The following is a 26,105-nucleotide window of genomic DNA, read 5'->3' on the forward strand; positions in this document are numbered from 1 at the left end:
AATAAGTTGTTTCCAAGTTAAGTTCAAAAATGTTAACTTGCTTTCATTGACCTATCAATATGATCTGTTGCTTTGATGATGTTCCAAGTCTTTTTTTAGTTGTTTTACAATAAATAGTTATTACACCCGTAATCAACGTCTCCAGCCCTTAAATACTCTAGTCAGAACAGGTTTGGGACTGTGTATACACAGTTATGATGAAAAGACGCTTCATTCTCACCCAACTTTTTAACATCTGCATCTGAGCCCTCCGCTTCTGTGGATATGCAAACTCGGTGGCAACTGTATTAAGGAGCCGAGTAACCTCAGGAAGGAAGCTCTCATGTTTGACACTAAAAGGTACATTTTCTAGATGAAGATAAATAGGGAATTATTGAACACTATAATGCTCCCTCCTTGATTTCAAATATGGTGAAGGTTTCTCTTAGATGTCCCACAAACCACCATTTAACAGAATAAACTTATTGCTATAGATGAGTCTGGCCACAGTTTTCCTCCTGCTATAGAGTAAATGTTTGTGTCTCCCCCTACCTCCCACCCCGCCCCCAAGATTCCTATATTGAAATCGTAACTCCCAAAGTAATGGTATTAGTAAGTGGGGTCTTTGGAAGGTGTGTAGGTCATGAGGGCAGAGCCGTCATGACTGAGATTAGTGCCCTAATAAAAAGAGAGCCCAGAGAGCTACTTCGCCCCTTCTGCCCTGTGCGGTTACAGCTAGAAGGTGCCATCTGTGAACCAGAAAGCAGGCTCTCACCAGACACCAAATGTGCCTGTGCCTTGATCTTGGAATTGTGAGAAATAACTTTTTGTTATTATAAGCCACCCAGTCTATAGTATTTTGTTATAGCTGTTTGTGAAGTGTCTAAGACACCTCCCTAAGAAGGCTAACAGAGGCATAGCTTCTGGGGACTCTGACTTCCATCGGAGATCTTTCTCTGATAGAACTGTAAGAAGCCATTCCTGATTGTGTTGCTAAAGCTTCTCATGACTATTTTGTTGTTCAAATGATATTAAATGATTGAAAAGGCTATCAGTTTAGAACCAAACAAGGTGGGCACAATGTGCCTTGACAAAGATAATCTGTACCTTGATAAAGGCCAGGTCTTCTTATCTGAGTCAGGAGTTGAACACTAACTACTTTTGTACTTGCAGGGTAGCTAAGAAATAATTCCTCTGGTATGAACAGAGATCAGAGTGGCCAGGCTGCTCTATCCTCCATGAGACCTGATCGAAACATACCTTGCAACCTCATTGTGAATGAATGCATTCTCCTAGAGCCAGCATTCTCTCTAACAAATGGTATGAAAGACCAAAAGGAAAGGGTCCTGTCCTGCTATACCTTAAGAGATGCTGCTTTAGCCATTATTGAAGATATGTTTTGGGATTATTCGTATCTCTGCTTTTTAGAAATATAAGATTGTGTATTTATGAGTTTATATGTATTTGTTTTACTGTTGCTCCTTAATTCCTGTAGTTTATTATAAAGTCTTTAGACATTAGGCAGATGTCATGCTTTACTCATTAGCATATCACTGGTAGTTGAGCATGATTTGAATATAAATTGCCTGTCTATAGAGCCCATAATAATATACCAAGTACTCAATAAATATTTGTTGAATATGTGAATGAACATGTTGACATATATGTCTGTGCTATAGGTTCCAAAGAATAATTTTAATTGACCTACTCTAGAATGGGTATCATTCCACTCCGTTAATATCTAACCATGTCTCCCATTTATGGGAGACTTATACTACTTTCCATAGCCTCTTTCTCAATCCTCCAAAGAAATGTACTTTTGTTCTTCTATATCCACTTAAGGAAGACTCACCATGTTTTCCTAATGCCTCTCATGTGACTAATTAGATGGACATCGAAGTAGTGTGAGAAGCCTGAGACCATCACTGTCACCACCACGGGTACTGCAGTCACCACCACCATCTCTCTCTCTCACACACACACACGTGCACGCACACACACTCACACACAAGCGATGCTTTCCTAGAGAATGTAGACATTTTAATAATGTCTTTCTGGAATTAATGCACCTGTTTTTGCTGTTTAACCCAATGAGGTAAATGGGAGTAAAATTGCCTGAAGTGCACCCACTAGTCTCTGATAATATCCTTGGATGGATTTGCATTGCGGACATACTAGATTTTGTTTTTGTTTTTTTTTTCTGGAGTGCATAGTTACTATGCTGGTTACTCAGATTTGCCCTGCTGCTAAACCTTTCTCAGGAACTTCACTATCAGTAAAGAGGAGCTTTTGAACTTCTGTATTATTGAAGATACTGTGGAAGTTAATTTATTCAACAAATGTTTTTGAGCAGCTGTTATAGCCCAGATACTGCTCTAGATAATTTTTATGTGTCATTGAACAAAACATACAAAGACTCTGGCCTCCTTGGGGCTTTAATTTTACTATTATTTATTATTTATGTTGTTTTGCTATCTTTTACTCCTTTACAGATATCATAAGAATGATGAAATCTTAATGTTATTTATTATTCCTTCCATCTAGTGCTTTTTCAGTTCCTTTACAAATACAATGGACAGTAATTGAATTAATGATATATTTGACATATATATATGTATAATATAGTATATAGATTTGTCTACATTATTTAATGGATAAGAATTTTGATAACTTGATATAACATTGCATAAGTAAGGTTTTATAGATTTTGCAGGCATATATAATAATATGATTTTATGAGGTAACTTTATCAGTGGTTATAATATCTACTAAATTATTAAAGTTTCATCTGTTGCCTTTAAATGCAGTTGCTATAAGTGTTCTGTTCAAGAAAACAGCCATCATTTTTATCGAGTGAGCATAGTTCATTTTCTCAACCAGTTTATTTTATTAAATTGCAGGATCCCATGCTAATACCATGTTAGGATTGCAAATTTTAACCTTCATAACTCAAGAAAGTGAAAAGTTAGAGTTTTCGTAACAGCATTAATTTCCTTCCCTTTCTTATGCCTTATAATAAAGTGTACATTTAGAATACTAACCAGCAGTTCAGGAATTATATATAATCAATATTGGACAAGTTAATGTTACTAAGAGGATCTTAACTTTCATATTCTCTGATTTGTTTTTAAATTTACAGCTTTAACAGTGCACTAATAGAGAGATTTGCATTTAATTTTCTAATTTTTATGAAGCAGACAAGAACAGATAATAAAGGTGGAAAAGTTGATAATGATTATTTCAGTATGACGACTATTTCATTAGCAAATTTAGAGGCAACTCTATGAATTTTTAATCAGTGTGTTTGCTTTCAGAATGTTTATGCTTATATCATGTCCATGTTATTTCTACCTCAGCTCCTTTGAAAATTTTAACTTATGGACAGATTTTTATTCACATGATAGCCTGTAACCAAATACCTTTTCACATATACTGCAAGTAATCAATTGCCATGTCCTAAATTGTGGTTCCAATTATAGTTATATTTTGACAAATACTGATTTGAGCAATATACACCCAGGTCCACTACAGGTATTTAAATGTTAAATCACTTACAAACTACAACAACACAAAAATGAGTCCAAAGAAAAATCTACCTTAAACTGGTATATCCCTATTAAATGTTGTCATAAAGATATTTCAGTGTAGTTATTAAAATATAATTGGCTTTTAATTATTGATAGAGAGTAATGACTTTAATCAAATTATATTTCTTATAAAAATCTCTTAGAATTTTCTATATTAAATATGCAAATTATTCTATTACTGTAGAAAAGCTATAAATTTTTAGAAAATGTTATGTATTATGCCTTATATATTGTATAATCTTTATTTTATGTTGCATATTATAGTTTACATTTTATATTACCTACGTTGTTTTATGATGTATATTCATAGTATGTTTCATATTATATGTTATATATTATGTATCATATGTATGTTTTTATAATTTACTCATTACTTTGAATTGGATCACCTAAAAAGTCCAGGAGAATGCACACACATGCACAAAATCTAAGGTTATGATCATCACAGTCTCTCTCTAAGCCCCAGTAGTGTTGGCAACAAACACGAGGTACACTATGAAGAAGCATGCAGTACAATTGGCCCTGTGATTTAATAATTTTATTTATTGGCTCTTGTTCATAGGTCAGGTACTTGGGATCAGGGTTATGGACTTCATATGATTTATTTTCAAAGTTTAGATAAATGTAGACCTGGTAGGCAGTTGCCTTCATTGTGTGGTTTCACATGTTCTAAAAAGTTTCATGCTGAAAAATATATCTCCACTAGTCTGTCATGGACCCTGCCAACTCCTGGTACTATATGCGCTGACATCTTCTATAACAGTGGTTATTAACCTTGTCTGGGTCACAGACCTCTTTTGAGAATATGAAGAAAGCAGTGGACATTCTTCCCACCAAAATGCACACATGATATTCACTAAAAATTATATATAATTTAGTGAGTTTTATAGACCTTTTCTACCTTTCCTCAAGCCAACCCATGGACAGGTTAAGACTTTTGCTCCTATGAGTCTTTAGAAGAAATGTATTTTAAAAATGGCTTAGAATTTTGTCAATTGGGAACAATATATTAGCAGGTTAAACCTAGTATATAATTTAACTTATATGTATTTACATGTTACAATATATTTTCATCTGGAGATTAGGTAGAATCTTAAAGAATTCAGACATATGACTTAAAAATTCAAATAGTAATAAAACTAAGTCTCCATTTGTAGATAATTCAGAGAAAACTTTGTATTCATTAGCTAATAATTATTAGGCAATAATTATGTTTCAAATGCTGTGCTATGCCCCAGGCGCAAAGTAAAGATAAGTTCAAGTTTCTAACTTCAAGGAGATGATCGTCTAGGTGTGAGAAAGACATGTCAGATAACGTTTACAATAAAATTGGGAGAATTTTAACGAGGGAATTGACAAAATAATAATCTTTAACATTTATTAATAACTTGCTAGATGTCAGGCTATGTGATAACACTCTCTATGAATTCACCTAGATTACACTTTATATAGAAAGAAATAACCTCATTCTATTTTTGCAATCATATGTGATAAGTATTTTTACTAAAAAGTTTTTTATAAAGGGCAACAGTATAACACAGAGACCCTGAGTAATTCGCAGAGGTCACTCAGCAGGGAAGTGGCAGATGAAGGAATTGAGGCCAGTATGTGTGACAGAGCTGCTGTCTCTCAATATTGTATCATCTAAATTTGCTTTTTTAAAAGCTAACTTTAGTAGGAGAATTGAGGATGAATAGGAGGAAAAGGAGATGGGGGGAAGAAAATTAGTTATGTGGTTTTTTTGAATTCTGAAGGCTTGAACTTAATCTTAATAGTGTTGGGCAGAAATGAAGATATACGTATAAGAGATTGGACTTAGTGACTAGTTAGATATAAGAGGTTAAGGAAAAAGAAAAATCAAGAGTGACTCCTAGGTTTCTGACTTGAATGACTTGTGCAATGATAGTGTCTGAGATAGGAAGTGGAAAAAGAGCACCTTGGGGGAAAAGGAAGGAATATGACCAATAATCAATTAAGATTCTTGAAATAGCGATGCCCGTAAGACATCTAGTAGACTACTGAACATATGAGTCCAGAGCTCAAGAAAGGGTTTTGAGCTTGTGCAGGGGGGCTCAAATTGTGCTCCACGGACTCCAGGGGGTCTCTAAGATACGTTTAGGGAGTCCACGGGGTCAAACTATCTAAACACTGTTCTAAGACATTATAAGCCTTCTTCACTGTATTGATATTTGCACTAATGCTGCAAAAGCAGTAACGAGTGATGTGCCTTAGCACAAATACAGTGGCACCAAGTTTTCGTATTCCTCATCACCATGTGTCACTGTTAAAAATCACTTAAGAATGTGGAAGCAGTAAAAAGCTATTAATTTTATCAAGTCTCAACCTCTGAGATTGTTCATATTTAAATATTTTGTGTGATGAAATGGTAAATATTCATAGAGCGCTTCTGCTTCAAACAACATACTCTGGTTGTCTCAAGAAGGAACGTGTCCACCTGCTCAAGCGGCAGACTGAACTAGCCACTTGTTTCATGCGATACCATTGTCTTTTTTAAAGAACAACTGACTGACTAGCTACAGTTGTTCAGATGTGAGTATTTGGCAGATATTTTCTCCAAAATGAATGAAGTGAGCCTGTCATAACCACTACTATGAGTTTTACAGCTTCCTAATACTTGAAGACTTTTCTGATAAGGTTGGTGGTGATGTTGAAAATGTGTTTTTTTAATAGAGGTAATATATAATGAAATGTGTCAACATTTCAAATATGAGTGTAACTCAGGGAACTAATATTTTACAAATGTCCAATGCAGGATGTTACAAACTTATGCATGGGCAAAAGATCCATTCAAAGCGCAAGATAGAAGAATGGATTTTAATGTAAGAGAATGTGGTAAGTTCTTTGATATGGTTTCAGATTCCACCTTGCAACTATTCTTTGAGAAACTGCCGCATGCCAAGATTTGGTATGGTATCAAAGAAGAATATCCATACTTATCTGAGAATACTATTAAAATACACCACCCTTTCCCAAATATACATTTTTGTGAGGCAGAATTGTCTTCATATATTTCAACCAAAAGAGCATACCCCAGATTGAATATAGAAGTAGATGTGGGAATCCAGCTCCCTTCTATTAAGCCAATCATTAAAGAGATCTGCAAAAATGCAAAAAAATGCCACTCTTCTAATTTATTTTAGAAAATATAATTATTTTTCACGATAAATATGTGAACAAGAAATGGGTTTATTATTGTTCTTTTTAAAGTAATTAATAAAAATGTTTAAATAAAATAATTAGATTGTATTGGTTGTTTTGGAAGTGGCTTCAGCCTCATTTCTAAGGGAAAGATAAAGTTCAGCCATTCACCATTCACTGAGGTTTAATGTGGCTCTTTGCATAAGATGTCTGTTGCATAAATGTGCACACACACACATAAAGAATCAAGTGACTGAGGAGATCCTTATTTGATATAGGCAAATATGCTTTAAGGGATTTTTGATGTTGTTATTGTTGAGGAAGATTCGCCCTGAGCTAACATCTGTACCAATCTTCCTCCACTTTATATGCGGGTTACTGCCACAGCATGGCTGATGAGTGGTATAGGTCCACGCCCAGGATCTGAACCTGCGAACCTGGGCCACCAAAGCAGAGTGTGCCAAACTTAACCACTACACCATGAGGCCAACCCCTAAAGGATTTTTTATTTTGCTTTAGTAACTAATTAGAAATTTTGTAAAGAAAACATAATAAACATTTTGTATGTGAAATATACATTATATAAACTATAATATTCTTTAGCTTTGATAAGTATCCAAAAAATAGGTTCAAATGAATAATATTAAGACATATTTTTCGGAGGAAAGAAGAAATCATCAAATCAATATTCCTGGTAAACTTCATCAGTCTTCTTAAACTATATCAGTTTAAACAACCAAGAAGTGACTCTCTCTCCCTGGCTTTCTTTTTTATTGAAGCTCGCTAGCATATATGTATCTTCTAGTAGGAAATTCATGCAGCAGAAACCACATCTTCCTCAATTTTTATCATTATTTATCAGTTCTGAGGAACTTCTACTTGATAGCATTTCTAAATCCTCCATGAAAATTTCTTATAAATTAAAATCTCTATCACTTGAGCAAATTTACATAATTTGTACCTAGATACTTAGAGAACATTGATTGTATTTTTGTTTTTCCGAAATTATTATAGTAAGGAGCAATTAAAGTGTTATATTTTAGAGGTAAGAGCTCCTAGGATATCAAATAACTCATTTAGATGAGGAAAAGTTATGAGAAAGAACAAACCAGTTTCAATGGGAGTATGAATCCTGTGATTCCTAGGCATTAACCTTGAATTGAGGGAGAGCACATAATTCTCTATGCCAACCCCATATCAGTAATATTCTAACGGAAAACTACTGATGTACATGCTCCTTGAGCAAACAGAATGATATCTCTGGTGATTACGTAATTATAACATTTCTGTACAAAGTCATGAAATAATGTGTGTTCCCCTAGGTATGCCTTTAACATCATATAAACTATAATTACACTGCTGAAAGGATAGCTACTTTAAGGATAACAGCAAGTATTAAACTCTTTCTTTATAAACATAAAACCTAAAGACATTGTAATGGGAATTCTAAATCATAGATGAATATTTTGAATGACCACAGGTCCTATAATAGTGTATCATGATGATAGGTAAGAAATGAGATGATCATAAAATCGAAATCCTGTTGCCATGACTTCATTGAAACATAGTTGATCAGAGTAGAGAATCCCAGTATGGCTCACTGTTTGGGTGTAAACAAGTGTGGAATTTTGAAAAGCCCGAGTATTGGGAAAGTCAAGAAATAACTGAAATAGGAGCAGGAAAAAAAAATCACAATTTCCATTTCCATGTCCTCCCTTATTATCAGCTCCTTGTTGGATTACCATATTTTCTTACCCAGCAGGCGCCAAGGATCTAATATTTCACAGCACTCTCATTCTCTCTATATATTCTTTTATTTCGGCCATCCTCTCCAGACTAATCTCAAGCTCCATATGAATCCAGTTAGTCTCTTTTCTTATTTCTGGGCTAGTTAGTATTGCTAGAAAAAACCACATGACCATGTGGATAGATATCTTTAATAAGCTGGAATTCCAGACCGAGCTGTGCTTTTCAGTACTACTTTGCTCCTAGTAAGCTCTCTATTTTTCTGTCCCCCGTACTTCACCAGCATCTTTCAGACCTCTCCTAATACACTTACCCCTTTTTTCAGGTGTATTCTTCCTCTAATTTATTCTTTTTCTAATTGTGCTACTTAAAATTGTCACAATAGCCAACATTTATTAAACAAGTGTCACCAGAAATTAGAGTCGATGCTTAACAGTTTCTTTTAACTTTAGTAATACTGAAAGTTAAGTGTTATTATTATCCAATTTTAAAAATAATGAAACCGAAGACCAACCCTACACAGTTTATTAATTGGACGAGCCGAGACTCAAAGTCAGGGTTTGAATGATTTTGACTCCCCAGTCAGACGTGTGCTCTTCCTGTTTTATACTGGGATTCTTAAGCGATTTTCACTCTCCTACTCTAGCGGTAGTTTAAATCTTCCTGAAGAAGGCTTTCCTCTATAAGAATCTGAAATTCACTCATTCACGTATGCAAACACTTAATCATCTCACATTATTGCAACAGACAAAATACCCCAACCATTATAAGAGATTTTTTAAAGATTAGATTATTGTATTTACTGCCCTCCAGAGGATCAGAGTCAAATAAGGGAGATAAGACAAGTATTCGGTAAATACAGGCAGTATATTAGTTTACCAGGGCTGCCATAGCAAAATACCGTGAACTAGGTGCCTTAAACAACAGAAATTTATTTCTCACAGTTCTGGAGGCTGAAGTCCAAGATCAAGGTGTATGTGGGTTTGGTTTCTCCCAAGGCCTCTCTCCTCATCTTGCAGACAGCTGCCTTCTTGCTGTGTCCTCACATGAGCTTTCCTCTTTTTGCGTGTGTACTTCTGGTGTCTCTTTGTCTTATTATAAAGACACCAGTCCTATGGATTAGGGCCTCACCCTTTTCACCTCATTTGACTTTAATTACATTTTTAAAGGCCCTGTCTCTGAATACAGTCACATGGCGGGAGGAGGAGTTGGCTTCAACATATGAATTTGGGGAGGATATAATTCACTGTGTAATATGATACAAATATGATAATTTTCAATTATCATATAAATATAAATTTCAATTATTTCAAATATGGTAATTGTCTCCAGTGAGTTTAAAAAAGATTTAGTATGGGTGTTTAAAAATTTGAGAGTTAAGTGTAGTATAAATGGAGGTGATTCTGACACATATGCTGAGAAAAGGAGATATAGATTAGAACTTGATTGATGAGTATAATCTTGAAAACATTTGACACAGGAGAAAGAATATTTCTTATGATGGAAATTGACCATAAGAGCAAAGTTACTTATATAGGAATTAGCAAAATGTGTATAACTGGTATGTATAACAGGCTGAGATGTGTCAGTACAGAGAGTGATGGCTTTGAAAAATCCTCTCAATGTTGGTGTTGGGATTGTCCTTGAAGTTAGAACTGTTTCTCTCCCTTCTTCTTCATCCATAGCAAATCTATCAGAAGCTTAGTGTGTTGTTTTGTTTTTAATATCAATACATAAATATAAACTGGATTGATTCAAAGCTAAAAGGATCTGTTGGAGGCAGATGAGGTAAACAATTATAGTTGTCTGTTGCATTGAGTTCAAACTTTTCATTTTAGTGCTTTAATGCCTTCAATTTAAGGTTTCATTTTGCCTGTCCAACCTTATCTCATCCTTTCTCCGGGCATGAACCCTGTGTTTCTGCTAGCTAGCTCGATATCAGCAGTATCCCTAATGTATAGACCCTGTATCTAAGTCTACCCTTATGCATTTGCTCATGAATTTATCTTATCTGAAGTGCTCTACCCAATTCTCTTCATTAATCTAATTGTTTTGTAAAGGCTACCTTCAAGTTCAACTTCTATAGGGGTAAATCTTTCCTGAGGTTTGTTATCAGTGAATTTCTAAACTATGTTACAGACTATACTCTTCAGCAAAGTATTTGATAATCTTCTGTCTTGCATGGATCTTTGGATATTCCATGCAAGTAAATTTTGTCTTCACAATTAGAGGCAAAGACTTCATTTGCTACCTTCTCTATTGCATTGTGCATACAATAGAGACACTGTATGACAGCAGGGGCTATTCTGTGGCATAGGTCAGATTTTTAAAAAGAGAGAAAGAGAGACCCTCACAAGCCACAGGAGGCGTTCATTGATCCTTAGTGTTCAATCCTCCTCATTGTGCTTCATGAGGGATTAATAGTAGTGGTATTTTACAAACTGGAATAAGTCAGGTTATGATATTCGGTGCTTGCTATAATGGGAAGAAATTGAACTCTGTCTGAAGCCTACCTTAAAAATGGCAGTTTGGGGAAAGATTTCATACCCTGTGCTTAAATATTTTCTCTCAAGGTACCGTTCATCTCTCCATAACAACATACATTCTGGATATTACAAGTAAAGTTATTAAGATAATATGTGTGAGGAAGGCAAATTGTTTTATATTTGCCTCTCTGGTGACCTCTAGAACATATCATGGCTTGTGCCACCACCAATAGAGGCCACAAAATGAGTGATGTCTCCAGGCATTTCAGATATCATAAGACCTCATGATGTTTTAAGATCTTATGTGTCCTCACAATGTTTAGTACCCATATAATTTTTTTTTAAAAGTTGCATCTATTGTGTATAAATAGTAAAGTAAATTTTAATCCTCATCGTTCCCTTATCTTTTCCATAAAGCGAATTGCCGACTATAAATAAAGAAGGTAGACTTGAAGGACATCTCCTTTGATAATGTAAAGAGCTTAATTTGGGAACAAGTTTCCGCATCGTAAAAGCTTTTAACCAGAGGATCTGTGTGGAAATTATGTAAATACTATGGCCTTTCCCTCTCGGGGCAGTATAACTAAACTCTCCGTGCAGAATTCTGGTTAGACTACTGAGAAAGGTGCTGATGATTACGTACTACCACCAGTTCATTTTCGCTATGTTAATTCAACACAATGTATTTTTGCTGACCTTTCTTATGCTTCGTCTTTGATGAGTTTTGCAGGGAAAAGGCAAAGAGCTACCTGTCTTGATCTCAAGGAGCTATATAAGGTTATCTTTAGGGCTAATAATTTTTCTGCCCAAAGATTTCCAAGGAGCTCCTAATATAGATAAGGTTTATCAAACCCCTCTCTACCTGCTCTTCATCTTATTGCACATGCCATGCTCTTATCACATCAGATCATACTTCAATCTTTGATCTGGAAGCTTTGGAAAATTATCAGATTTAAAAGCTGCAAAAGTTTAACAGAATATACCTAAACTTCATACAAAAATGATGCTTTTGTGCCAATATTATTTGGCTCTATAACATTCACTATGATGGTAGACTGAGTGGCTCTAAATAAATTTTTAATTAAGCATCTAATTTAGGTGATTTGGGACAGAGTCAAGTTTGATTTTATTTTTCCCTGTCTTTGACGTTTTTCTATATCCTCTCTTTATTAAAAGAAATGATTTGGTCCTTACCTCTAAGTCTTGGTGCCATTATTATATACATTTCAATTTAAACAAAACTAAAATTTTAGATACAAGAAAACAACGGAACACTTAAAGAAATTCATAGCTTTCAAAAAATAGAAATGGCATTTTACCCGTTTTGCTTCATCTAAGACTTAAAATGATGTGATCATTTTTTGTTTTGTTTTTCTTTTTCTACTTTGCATTATTTATGAGCCTATTATCTGTAAGCAACAGGTAAGATTCTTTTAAAACATTTATGCAGGCTGTATCATATTTTGTTGTTACACGGCATCAAGTTGGCTCTGACTACTGGTGACCTTATGAATGAGTGATGTCCATAATGTCTTGTCCTCATATCTTTGTTTAAATCGAATTAAGTTCAGCTCAAATACCCACCCTTTCCCTGTTGATACACATATGGTATGACTTTCAATATTGGTCATTTGTTGTGGCAAGAGAACCAATGCTTGTCTGTGTCACTACACACAAGTTTGGTGGTGCTTACACCATCCCCAAAATGATTTTGACTGTCAGCAGCCTTTATTCCTGCAGGCTGAAAGTTACTAAGTAACCCAAGTGTAAAAAGCCTAACCTAAATGTTGAAACCAAGGGCTGCTTAATGAATTGCTTTTAGCCTATCCTAGCCTAAAAATTCTCCTTTCTAGTTCTGAAACACAAAAATATCTGTTTTCCACTCCTTGGTATAATCAGAGCTCAATCTTTAGGAATAATTTCTTGTTGCATAATTTGGAGACGGAACAACTTGCCCTCTCTTTCCTAATGAATACTGCTTAGAAATAAAACGTAAGTTAATTTCTCAGTAGATTATCTGCCTACGTTAAATTTTCAATAAATCACCTTCTTTGTGCTTAAAAGGACAAGTTGTAAAAGCCATTGATTTGAAGATGGAGAGTTGCGATTTGAGGCTTTCAGGGCAGGTGAGAGGAATGAGCAACAACACCACATGGTGAGTGAGTTGCATGTCAAGCATGTTGCATGAAAAGGAGAAAAAGCCATGACTGAAGATTGAAAGGCCGAAAGGCAAAAGGAGAAGAATTTAAAAACACAACTTCAACAATTTCACGTAGTGATTTGCTATAATCGCCATTAATCCCTATTTGGCTCATTAATGTAATGAAGGAATCTGGTTGAAAGGAAGTTCTAAAGTAACATCTGGGCCGGCCCTGTGGCTTAGCGGTTAAGTGCGCGCGCTCCGCTGCTGGTTGCCCGGGTTCGGATCCCTGGCACGCACTGACACACCGCTTCTCCGGCCATGCTGAGGCCACGTCCCACATGCAGCAACTAGAAGGATGTGCAGCTATGACATACAACTATCTACTAGGGCTTTGGGGGAAAAAAAATAAATAAATAAAATTATAAAGTAAGTTCTAATTCTGTTTAAAGATTATTGTGCATCTGACTATTTAATTACCTTAAAGAAGTCTAGGCTATTTCTATACTGTCAGAACCAAATAGAAGGATTTATAGTTCTTGATAAATCTAGTGCCTTCTTTGTGAATCTAATAAACATCAGGGCCTTGTAAGGATTTCCTGAAGAAAATATAGAGAGTACAACTAAAAAATGAAAACCAAAGCAATAATCTTCTGTTTTATATAACTGTAGGTTATAAATAAAACTGTTCAGTATTACCGACCTGGGTGGGATTTAATCTATCGTTTGTTCTCATTTGATCCCGAACTTTTCAGTACGAAATTATAACCAAATCTGTAGTAGAAGAAAGTGTTGCTGTAAAATCTTAAGAAAATTTTTTCTAAATTGTGATAGTCCGGCATTCTCTCCATAAATAATTTTTTGGAACTATTGTAATGTCATGGTTTTTTATATAGCCCAACTCTACTCATTTAAATGTCTTTAAAAGTTAAAGTTACATTTTCTCTGGTTTAAATCCCAGACCATCTTACTGGTGCAAATCATTTATCTGCTTGATGTTTTACAATCCATAGACCTGTTCATCTTGAGATTAACGGGAGGTTTCTGAAGGCGTTTAATTAGAAAAGGAAGGAAAAGAAAAAGTTTTGTTTTCAAGGCCAGGGAAGTGGTGAACCTATGCTAAAAGTCTGGTATTTAATTATATTTCCAAATGAAAGTATGTAAATAGAATGTGAATGCTGCAGCATGTGAATAATAGCAAAAGCAAGAAATCAACTGAGAAGCCTCATGCTCTGATCACTTGCAGGATCCCTAGGTTCTAGCTTTAGCTCCGTAATAACTAGATGACTGACCTTTTGAAAGTCATTTATCCTCGCTAGGCTTCAGATCCCTCAAGTATAAAATAAGAGGTTGCTGCAGATTCTGCCTAAGGTTCCTAAAAGTCTGTAATTCTGTTATATAGGCTATGTATTATGGCTTCCTATCAAAATCAGTTCAACAATGAAATATACTTTATCTTTGGAAATTACACAATATATTTTGTGCTTTTCTGTGGAACACTACTATAGATTGGATCAAGGGTGAACAGAACCAGAAAGGTCCAACTAGAATATTTTCCCTAGGAAATTATTAATTGGGAGATAAGGAAGGAGAATGACTGGAAAAGGGAGGAGAGAAAGGGGAGAAGAGAGAGATTTATCTTTTTGGGTGACTCTAGTCTACCTCCTTGGATGTCTGATAAGTTTCTCAAACTACATATGCCCAAAATTAAACTTCTGATCTTCCCCACAAAATCTCCTTTAACTACATCTTAGCTATCTCAGGTGATAGAAACCACATCCTTCCAATTTCCAGGTGAAACGTCTTGGACTTATCCTTGATTCCAAGCTCTTTCTCACACACTACATGTAATCAATGACTTTATGTTCAAAATACATCCAGAGAGCAACCAATTCTCATTGCTACCACACTGGTCAAAGCCATAGTCATCACTCACCTGCATCGTTGCATCAGCTGCTTAACCAGAATCTCTGCTCAACCCTTGCCCCATTTCAGTAGCCAGAGTTATCCTGTCAAAACCTGAGTTTGATCATGTTACTTCTTTTCTCAGAGCTGTGCAATAGCTTTCTCTTTGAAACAGAATAAAATTCAGTCTTTATAATCAACATGGCCTTACTTAATCTTCTCTCATCCTGGCACCCCTCTCTGCCATCTCCTTACCTTTCCGCCCTCTGATCTGTCTCCTCCAGCTCTTCCTCTTGCTCACTCTGCCCCAGCCTCACTGGCCTTCTTACTGCTTTTCTTATTCCGGGAGCACACGAGGGGCCTTTATACTCACTGTTCCTTTTCCTGGAACACTTTCTCCCAGATATCCATTTGGCTAACTGTGTCACCTCCTTCGAGTTTCTGCCTTATCATGTTATTGAATCCTGCACCTTTGTCTGTTTTGTTCACTGATGCATCCCAAGCATCTAGAACAGTGCCTGGCACGTAGTAGACACTCAGTAAATATTTGCTGAATGTGTTAATCTTAAATGTTATATTTCTACCACTGGAACTCATCTTAATTTGCTAATCTCATCCACAGTGTGTCTAGTTTATAAATTCAACCCTGACATCAGCTTTGTACTTCATTTTGCCATGTTCTCTTGGGAGGACTTCACCATTGCCCTATGTGCCATCAATGACTCTGTACTAGGTATTCTTCGGAAGGATGCCTGACGTAGTAAATGGAGGCATTTTTGATAACCAGATTTTTCTGGAGAAAAACAGTGAGAAGAAGGACAGCAGCAGGTCAATTTCAGGGCAAAATTACCCACAGACTGGGAGATACACTTTAAGGATGGTGTAAGCTGAGATGATGACAAGCGGAGAACAAAGATTGTGAGAAGCAAAATAGAAAAGTTATAAACTACACAAAGAATATATTGGAATATACAGTTGATATTGTAGACAAAGGTATAAAAAGAGACATTTAAAGATATAACAAGATGGTGATGTTATGACAAAGCAAGGGTAAAGTTCATAGCCATTACTTACGTATTGTATTTTGCTTTGACATAGGAAGGAAGGAAGGTGATAATGTAAGAGTACTGATCGACAAAGCCTGCTTTTGAGATGTGTTCTCAGCCAAGGAATCACTTTAGATGTGGGCAGTAAGAGTTGAAGGCTGGGTCGAAGAGTCAAGACTGGGCATTGAATCAGACAGTAGCGATTCAGCAGGTTTCATACTGGATCAGGACCTGAGGGACCAAGAAGACTGAAAGGCCGGGCACAACATAGCCCGAAGGCCAGTGTATCAGCTAGAACTCCCGTTCCTCTTTTCAGTCTCTCTTCTGAGAGGACAAAAGATGCAGACATGTATTTGCCTTTATTGCAGCCAAGGGTTTAGTCAGTGCCCTAAACAATCCTGCCTTCTCCTGATTAAGGTAAGGGCAGAGGTGCTGGACCTGTGGGGAATGAATGCAGAGATGAGAAAAATACTGGCGTGTCAACTGTACAATTACTTAATACTTTTTGACGTGCATGGTTAAGGCTATAGAAAAGAAGGAAATGGAAAATGCACCTACAAGAAAAGATAAATGAGATTTTTCAAATAGGAAGCACATGTTCTAAAGAGAAGCCCTATGTATAGTATTAACATAAATTTCTATGAGTATGAAAAATAGGTGTTTAGGTAAAGAATCATATATGTGTTAATATAATTGTAAATGTAATTGAAAAAATAAAATGTAGAACTTTGTACTAATTTAAATAGGAATATAATAAGAATGTTTAATAGAAGTTTAAAATTATTCTTCTAAAATTCATTTAAAATGTTCAAATGGGGAAAGAAGGTGATATCTAAGAAGGCTCGTAGGGGGCTGAGAACTGTGCCCTTACCTGTAATAGATTTTAGACAACTGTGGCTTACAGTAGAGATGATTCCAGTTAGCAAACAGCATCATGGTGAATCACATAGTCCCAGGGAAAAGTAAGCTTTATCTCGATAGATGAGAAATACTGAGTTGTGATGAGTAAACACAAGCAGGGTAATGTGTATAAGGAACATCAGGTTAGGAGTTAAAGAAATTTTTATTTAGATTCCACTACAATTTTTGAGGGAGGGAAGCAAAGGGATGATGACCTATTAAAAATATCTCTAACTGATGTTTATATTTCTTTCTCATGTAATTTTTCTACACTGAGTCCAAAATTCCAAAACTGAGAGGTCATTTGCTGTCCTGAAGTTAAACTTTGCTACAGAGGATTTGCAGTGCAATAACTATAACTAGACACAGTATTTTGATGCACTGTAGATAACTTTATGCCTCCAAGATATTATCTTTTGAAATCCTCTTTCAATGAGGCAGCAAATTCGCCACTCTGGATATGGCCATGGGATTGGAAAGGCAGGGAGTCCTTATCTCTGTGGAATCAGAGGCAGAAAGTGTAAATGGAACAAACAGTGGAACTAAAGAAAGAAAAGGGATTAGAGAGGAGACTCAGCCCTCGTCCCCTGTGTGCAGTGAGGGTGTTCAGGAGCTGAAGACATGTGTGGGCAGTGCTGGAGTATCCAGTCGGCCAACTGGGTGTGTGATTAGGGTGCCAGCAAAGCAGAGATTATTAAAAAAATATTAAATTAATTTTGTATGTAAAATATTTAAGTAAGTGTTAAAAAGGTCACCGTAGGTAAAGTTCTAACAGTGTTGGTCTTTTTAGCCTTGTTTTAGGGTTTAGTACTGTTTTGTTCTGTTGAATTATGTAACATAATTACGTGTGTGGGGTTATTCATGTAATCACTTTTTCAATTCTCAGGGCTGGTAATACAGCCCTGGGTGTGGATATGGAACATAAGCAGGGCTTGGGATTTGGGGGAGAAGCTCCTGACTACTCCAGAATAATGTCAACACTTTTTTCTCCCAAGCTCTGGGTGGAATAGATCCACTAAGTGCTGCTGCTGCCCTTGCTCCCTGACTGGAGCCCAACATGTGAGAAAACAATGGGGTGGAGTTAGAAGACAGCTGTCCTAGAAAACAGCAGACCAGTTTAGTTCTAACTTTCTTGCCTGAAGTTCTCTGGACTTTTATCTATTCATTTGTTAAACAAACAGATTGGGCCAAATTATTTCCAGAATCTGGATCTTTGTCATTACTGTGTGACCTTGGGTAGATCACCAACTTTTGGGTCATGTTTCCTCAGTCTGTTAAATTAAGTGGGATAATAGTTGTTAACCTCAACTATCTCTCCCTCCCTCCTTTCCTTCTTTCTTTCTTCTAAGAAGTGAATGAGATAATACATGTGAATGTGCTTTAAGAATTCAAAATGTGGGGGCCAGCCCGGTGGCGTAGTGGTTAAGTGTATGCACTCCTCTTCCGTGGCCCAGGGTTCACAGGTTCGGATCCCTGGCGCACACCGATGCACCACTTGTCAAGTCATGCTGTGGCGGCGTCCCATATAATGTAGAGGAAGATGGGCATGGATGTTAGCCCAGGGCAGATCTTACTCAGCAAAAAGAGGAGGATTGGCTTCGGATGTTAGCTCAGGGCTCATCATCCTCAGCAAAAAAAAAAAAAGAATTCAAAATGTAGTATATAACCACAAGGCATTATTACAATTTCTAAGGGAATATAGGTTAACAGCTGTTGATGCGTGTTATGTGACAAGCACAGCGTTATGTGTGTTTATAGTACATTATCTCATACAGACTTAGTAAACTATCAACAAGGTGGTTATCATACCTTTGTTACAGATGAGAAATGTGGAGTCATGGAAGTAAAGGGATATGTGTAAGGTCAAAACATAAATAGCAGAATTTAGGATTCCAACCCAGGTCTGCCTGGTGTCACTCTGCCAAGCTTATTTCCTGCACCTTTTAGGGAAGCAGATCCATGTGGTGAATGAAAAGGATCAAGGCAGCTGGGGTTTTCCTTTTCTGTCCTGACTGAATATAATGGCTACTTTTCTGTTTCCTTTGAAAAAAGACGAAGGGGGTCTGAATAGCTACTTCTATGGGGTATTGCTGGGAGATAATTTTGAGAATAGTGTTTTTGTTCCCTTATGATATTTGCATCACTGCAATGTCTCATCACTAGAATCCTGAAGTTTTAATAATTGTTCTAAAGTAGGTGTTGAGGAGGAAGTGCTTGTATAGGGAATTTCAGGACATGCATAATTTTTAAAAGCCCACGGATGATTTAAACAGGCCTTCCTCCCAAAGAGAACTTCTGTTCTCTTAAAAAAGAGGGGAGAGGGGTCCTGGTAAAATTTACAAGTATCATTCTAATTATTAAATAGCTATGGGATCGCTTCTCAGAAGAGGAAGCTGGGAGACTCAGCTTGTAGTGTCAATTAGTTTCAGAAAATAGTGACCAATTAATTTCATAATCATTTTCAAAAGGAACAAGTAGCAATGAGAACACAGCTGTTAATACCTAAATCTTTCTCTTTCAGTGTCCTATCAAGGTGACTAGGGAAGGGCTGCATCAATCCTGACAAATATCTGCTTTAAAGGTTTAGGTGCCTTTGGGATCTTTGTTGCCAGAGTGTAAAAAGGGCTGGATAGTTGTTTTATTTGATACTAATTCAGCCGGGCAAGCCATACCAAGAGTGTCACATCTAAATGTCTGAACACACTGCTCATCTTCCACCGTGATTGGTCTCAGACTACAGTACTGTGTCAAGGTTCTTTTGATCCAAAGCGTTTCAACTTTTACCTCTCACTTGCTCCAATGAAAGAAATTTCCAGAATGTAAAGGTCTGTGATTCCTTAACCTTTAATAATTTTATTATATTACTCTTCAGATTCTTTTTTGCAGATCCAGAGACAATTTTTATTGTTAGTGGAGAAACTGCTAATTGCTAGTTGAGAATAGGGTAGAGAGTTTTTAGTTTTAATGTAAGTTTTTTGAGTTTCAAGGTATTTCTTGACAGTTCAAGTATTTTTTGTGTGGAAGCCAAACTACTACATTGAAAGAAACCAACGCATGTATCTTCAATGTAAATTTAAAAAATCTATTTAAAGTGCCTCTTAGTAAACACGGAAATGACTAATACTCTTTTTTATTCTGAAAGTTAATTTTGTCTGCTAGTGGAAATCTGATTATAAGTTTAAGAATATTTGACAGCATTTTTATTCCTAATAAAATTTACAAATTTAGTCTATCCCAAAGTGCATAAGCTCTCTATACATTTCATTTACATTTTCAGGAGCATTCATTTCTACTAATTCTCCTTTATCACTTTCAGTTTGGTTAATAATATGAAGGTGTTTATAGGAAATTTGACTATAAGCCAAATCTCTTGGAAGTAATTATTGGTTTCCATTAAGAATTTCAAAATTGAAAAGGGGAAGAAGACTGTAAGGAAGACATAGAAGGTTTTCATGGAGGATGAATGACAGAACTAAAGAAGGCATTGAGGAAAAATTGAAGCACTGTGTTTCTCTCAAACATTTTTACTTCACTAGATTTCAGTTATTGATTGTCCTTAGAATATTATACTTTCTGTGGGTAACCTGCAACTGCTCATTTCCCAGACTAAACTGGAGCTACTCATTGGACACATTAGCAGCGTTATGTTGATGGGCTGCCGCAGTAGAGATGGTGTTGGTTTTATTATTTTTGATCCTTCTCCATTGGTAAGTGTATATGAGCTAGAGTTAGAGAGTTGACATTGTTTTAGGGGTTGAGATAAATTGGTGAAAATAGAAAGGAATTTTGAAAAGCATAATAATTTCAAATTAATATTTCATTAGGATCCACCCAGGGTATCTAAATGTGTGCCAATCCGTTTTCTTGTTTTTTCAAAAAAAACCCCCAAAACCTGCAAAGCATATGACTAATTAGTTATCTCTCATATTTTGCCTCAGTTTATTTTCAGGTCTGTGAAGTTAAAAAGATGTCACACCAGTGACTTGTTTTATAAGAAGAAAGGCACTATTTTAATCTTCAAAAAACAAAAGCTTGCAGAGGTCAATCTTTTAAAGTATATACTTCACTGGTTGCAATTATTAATCAATTTCCTTCAGGAAATATATGCAATTAAATATTAAAGTACAGATCTAAATAGTGCCACAGTCTCAGGGCTTCTGAGAGCATGATTTCCTTATTAGCCTGAAATAACTGACCTTCCTCAATCCAGGTGTAGAATCTGCATGAATATGAAATCCCTCATTCTGTCTCTGTGCCTCATCATTTGGGCTTTATTTACCTGTTAGCACTTTATCTCTTTTCAAAGGCACAGTTTCTTAGAAGTTAGCTTTCCATGATGGCATAGGTAACTGCTAAATAAAGATTCTGTTTATAAAAAGGGAACTAAAGGGAACTTGCACGTTAAGCTCGGTTTGTTGTTGGTTCACTGAGTTAACAATATTTATTTACCACCTATCATGTGCCAGGCACTACTCTAATTGCTTGGAATCCGTGAACAAAGCTTTATGAAGCTTACATTTTTATGGCAGATAAAAGATATTAATAATAAGTATGTATCCTAAGCAAACTACAAGGTGTGTTAGAAGGTGGTAAGTGCTATGGCAAAAAGTAAAAAGAAAATGTAGGTGAGAAAAAGGAGAGTCCTGAGTGCTAAGGTGTGTGTAGGGTGGGAAGGAGAGTTGTAGTTTTAAAAAAGATGCTCTGTTTCTCCTATTAAGGAGGTGACATTTGGACAAAGACATGAAGGAGGTGGTGAACTTAGCAGTGGGGATGCCTAGAAGAAGAGCATTCCAGGCTGAGGGAGGAGATAGAGCAAAGACTCAAAAACACAAGCATTGCTTGGAGTGTTTAAGGAGGAGCAGAAGGACAGTTTGCCTGGAGTAGAGTGAGAAGTGGGCAGTAGCAGGAGATGAGATTAGAAAGGGGCCAAGAGGGTAGTATGACCTGATGCAGATCTTGGAGGGCATAATTGGCTATTGTGAGGACACAGTGTTTACTCTGAAAAAAATGGGGAGCTACTGCAAAGTTTTGAGCACAGAGTGATATCATCTGATTTATTTGAATTCTGGATACATTTTGAAGGATGAGTCAAAAGGAATTTCTAATGGATTAGAATTGAGTTCAGAAAGATGCAAAATTATGTGTATTACTGATGGAAACCATTGATACCTTGGTAAATAATATTCATAGCAAATAATAGTAGTAGCATTCATTGTAAATATTAATATCCAAAGCATTGTTGTATGCCAGATACTTCTCTGTTTTATGTGCGCTAACTCAGTTAACTCTCACAACATTGTGTCAGGGGTAAACTATTATTATTTCCACTTTATAGAAGAGGAATGTGAGACACAGAAAACTAAATTCCTTGCCCAAGATCACACAGCTGAAAAGGGACAGAGTTGGATTTAAATCTGGGCGTTACAGAGTGCATGCTCATAACCTCCACTATTCATATATTGAGGCAAAGATTATTTATAGGAAAAGCCCAACATAGGCAAAGGTACCGAGTACCTCTTATTTTGCAATGAATCTTCTTTTGCTTCTTTACGAGGAAAAGATAACAAAGCTGGGAAATGTTGACAGTACTGAAGGGGAGTGATTATATTACTTCAGATAGTACTATCTTATGTCTGTGCTATGGGAACAACCACAGTCTCTCCACAAAGGTTCATTTCTTCCTGGTGTAACAAGTTTCTCAAGAGCCTGCTGCAGCTTCACTTCTCACTGTCTTCCTTCTGGGACTCAGGCCGACGGAGCAGCTCTTATCTGGGACCTGTCTGTATCATAAATGTTGGCAAAGAGAATGTGCCAAACCAAAACCTGCCTCTTAAATCTTCTATAGGGTAGAGACTTTGCCTCTGCCCACCTTTCATTGGCCAGGGCAAGTCACGTGACCACTCCTGAGCCCAACAGAGCAGTGCAATATGCACATCCCACAGTAACAGGCCCCATAGAGAGGGAGATGAATTTGTGAGTAGATTCTAATCTACCACAGTGGGAATGCCTTAATTTTAATAATGCTTATGTGCTTTGCTAATCTGCTGGCATTTTCCAGGACTGGACTGGCCCATAAATAAAGCAACACAACACAACTAGTGCAAAATCTCTTTAAACTATTTAAACCAGTGCCTAGGCAGAGAACCCTTGTGAAGAACTTTGACAGGTTTCCTGATTGGGGCTCTGAAGGGGGATGAAGGAGAATCGTGTTCTTCTGGATTTTTCTCGGCAAATAGATTATGAGATTCCATGAAAACCATTTCTTCTGAAGGAAAATAAAAATACCATACCCTAAAATATTGGTGAGTATTCTGAACTCCAACTAGCTGTATATATCTCATAAAGGGAGAGAATTAGTAGGACCTAAATAAAGAAACTATTATTTTAGTGTTGTATCTTTCTGCTTTTATTAGAGGACATATGTGATATCATAATGTATCAGTTTGCACATTTTTCCCATAGAATGTGAGCTCCTTGGAAACAAGGCCTGTGTATTATAAGCTTTCTCTCTTTACTACCTAGCATAGTGCTTGGCAAATAGAAAATAGTCAAAATTCACAGAATGGAAAAAAAAAAGAAATTCACAGAGTGAATGAGTGAATGAATGAATGAAAGAATGGCTAATTTGAAGCCAGATGAATTCATTTAATCAAATGTCCCAAAAGCAAGTGATATACCAATGATTCTGATAGTTTAGGTTTTGCTCTTTGTGCTTCACTCCAGAAAATCTTCCTGAATAGTTCAACAGGACTGATTTTTTCCACAGAGTAGTGTTGACACAAATAATTGATAATCAATCTATAAATCAAAATTAGGGTGAGTTTATTATATGAGCCTATCTGAGTACCATTTAGCCCAGGAGAACTTCACCAAGCCTTCACCCAGGTAGGAAGCTCTCCAAAGAAGTGAGGTGTACAGCGTGGTTATATACCATCTTGGAACAAGGAACAGACGAGAAATATGACAGGAATGTCTCTTTTTACTATAGTCACAAGATGTTTTGCTAGCACAGCAGGTCAGTGGTCACCAGATCAGTGGTCACAAGATGTACGCAGCAGGTCAGTTTGACCCTTCGTTTCTGGGAAGAAATGCTTATCTTTAAAGAAATGCTGATATGAGGGAAGGCATACGTCCATATCTTTAAGGGCATCATTCTTGGCGTTGGGATATTATAAATGTTTAAAGCAAATGTACAGGGCATGCTGGATAGGCCATGTCAGGCCTTTCTGGAAAAACAAGGTCAGGCTGAATTAGTTTTAAACCGAATGGCTTCCTCATATACCTCTCTATATATGTTTCTACTGTTGTTTTTTTCATTTATTCATCAGTAGGAATGTGTGCTGGGAGGCCTTCAATAGGAATGGGCTGTTAGGGAAAGTGGCCACTCTTGCGTGACATAAAAGGGAACTCTTTTGTATGTCAGAGAGCATGTGCTGTTGTTTGTTTGTTTTGCTCTCTCCTCAGTGAGGCTCTAGTATTGTTTTAGATTTGAGGTACAAACTGTGTGGTAGAAATTTTCTTGAGATTTAGGATAATTTTATGAGAGTAATTTACCCGATTTATTTCTTGAAGTAGTTGTTTTGCTAAAGATTCTCCAGTGTCCAAGGTATTCAATCTAATTTCTCTTTAAACTTCATGCCCCCCCCACGTCCTCATTTCTCTTATACATCTAGAATTTCTGTAAATCAAAGTGATCTGAAAAGGGAAAATGTGGAATTGTCCCATGAACAGTTGCTTTCAAAATGTAATATTATTGTTGTTATTCAAAAGTTAATTTTTAAAAATCTGAATTTATTTTATTTTTGCAAAAGAATTTACTTCAATATATGTGAACTAAATTTTTGTTTTGTTTCATGTTGTTTTATTTTTTAAGGTGAAAACATCCTCAGTTTGCAGATCTAGGAAAAAAAAATCACAACATTTGGAATGATTTTCAATTTTTTACAAAGAAAAACACTGTCTTATTAAAGTGTAGACCTATTGTATAACAACTCTCATTTCTTTTCCTTTTTTGAAACTATAATTCTAGAACTTTTGCCCAAATAGTCAAAACTATGAATAGAAATTTGTCTTTTTGTTTTACTGATAAACTTCTTTTCTGATAGGTGTCTTTTTCCATGGAGGAGCAGGACTGCTAAGTTTAGCACTGTCACATACTCCAGGATCAAAGCTCTCTGCTCAGTCTCCAAAATGGCATAGCTGCCACCAGCCTTTCAACTACAAGTCTTTATGAACCTGGACTTTTTGGACCGAAGTTAGAAGTCTGTCAATTGAATTCCTTTTATAAAAGTTTTACTTCAGATTGGTGCCCTTCACTTCATTTCCCCTCAGGGATCCTTTAACTTCACTAGAATATTCTCTGGAAAATGATACCTTTCAGTGACTTGTGCCTGCGTCCTATCGGAATTTTCATATTACTTGCCAATGCTCTAGTACTTTCTTCCTTCCGTGTCTAATTAATTATTAAATTCAGGATGTGATTTACTTGATTGTTATAGTGATTATTTCTGTCCTAGCAGTTTTTCATCTTATTTTTGCTTTCCTCTGATTTAGTACTAGTTTTTAAAATATAACATTGATTTACTTCCTTTTTTTCATAAAGAAGGTAGAAAAATACAATAACCTGATCTTTTTGCTAGTTGGAGAGCAGAACCTGCTCATAGGCCTGTCTCATTTCTAACTGGTATTAACTGGCACATTTAATCTGGAATAACCAGTGTACATTTATCGTCTCATATTAGAAAGCAGGAAACTCTTTATAAGAAGTGATTCATATGCAAATCTGAAAAGCTCTCTACCTCCTCCTTAGAATTGGCTTAGCTTTGAGTTGCCTCTTCATTTTTGAAAGTAATAATGAACTTCATTGTTCTTCTGGAATATCTGTGCTACTGTGAGGAGGTACCTGTCTTACTTGTAGGGTTTGGTCAAGAGCTATCTCCACACAGGGAAGAAAATGGTCATGAATATAAACACTTAAAGTTTTAAATATCTAATACCTTCATAATTTGAACATTTATATCTATGGATAGATTAGGGAGTTGACAAAATTAAAAAGTCTGTATGTTAACAAAACTTGTTTGGCTGGCTTTCTCTTTAAACATTTCTTTGTTTGTGTGGGTATTGTAGGGGAAGTTTCTCTCTACCCTTCTAGGTTCCT

General features: G+C 36.2%; 1 long non-coding RNA gene across 2 annotated transcripts in view; it reads left to right on the forward strand.

Moving 5' to 3' along the window:
- LOC147918252 (uncharacterized) overlaps positions 1 to 26,105 on the forward strand; it is a 708,236-nt gene that overhangs the window by 608,682 nt on the left and 73,449 nt on the right. For both annotated transcript variants that reach the window (XR_015552017.1, XR_015552014.1), the window contains exon 2: positions 6,340 to 6,419. This is a non-coding gene — a long non-coding RNA (uncharacterized LOC147918252). The remainder of the gene's footprint in view (positions 1 to 6,339; positions 6,420 to 26,105) is intronic.

This window comes from Ceratotherium simum, chromosome 1, assembly GCF_057802395.1.
Source record: "Ceratotherium simum simum isolate JZ-2026a chromosome 1, ASM5780239v1, whole genome shotgun sequence".
Classification (NCBI taxonomy): Eukaryota; Metazoa; Chordata; class Mammalia; order Perissodactyla; family Rhinocerotidae; genus Ceratotherium; species Ceratotherium simum.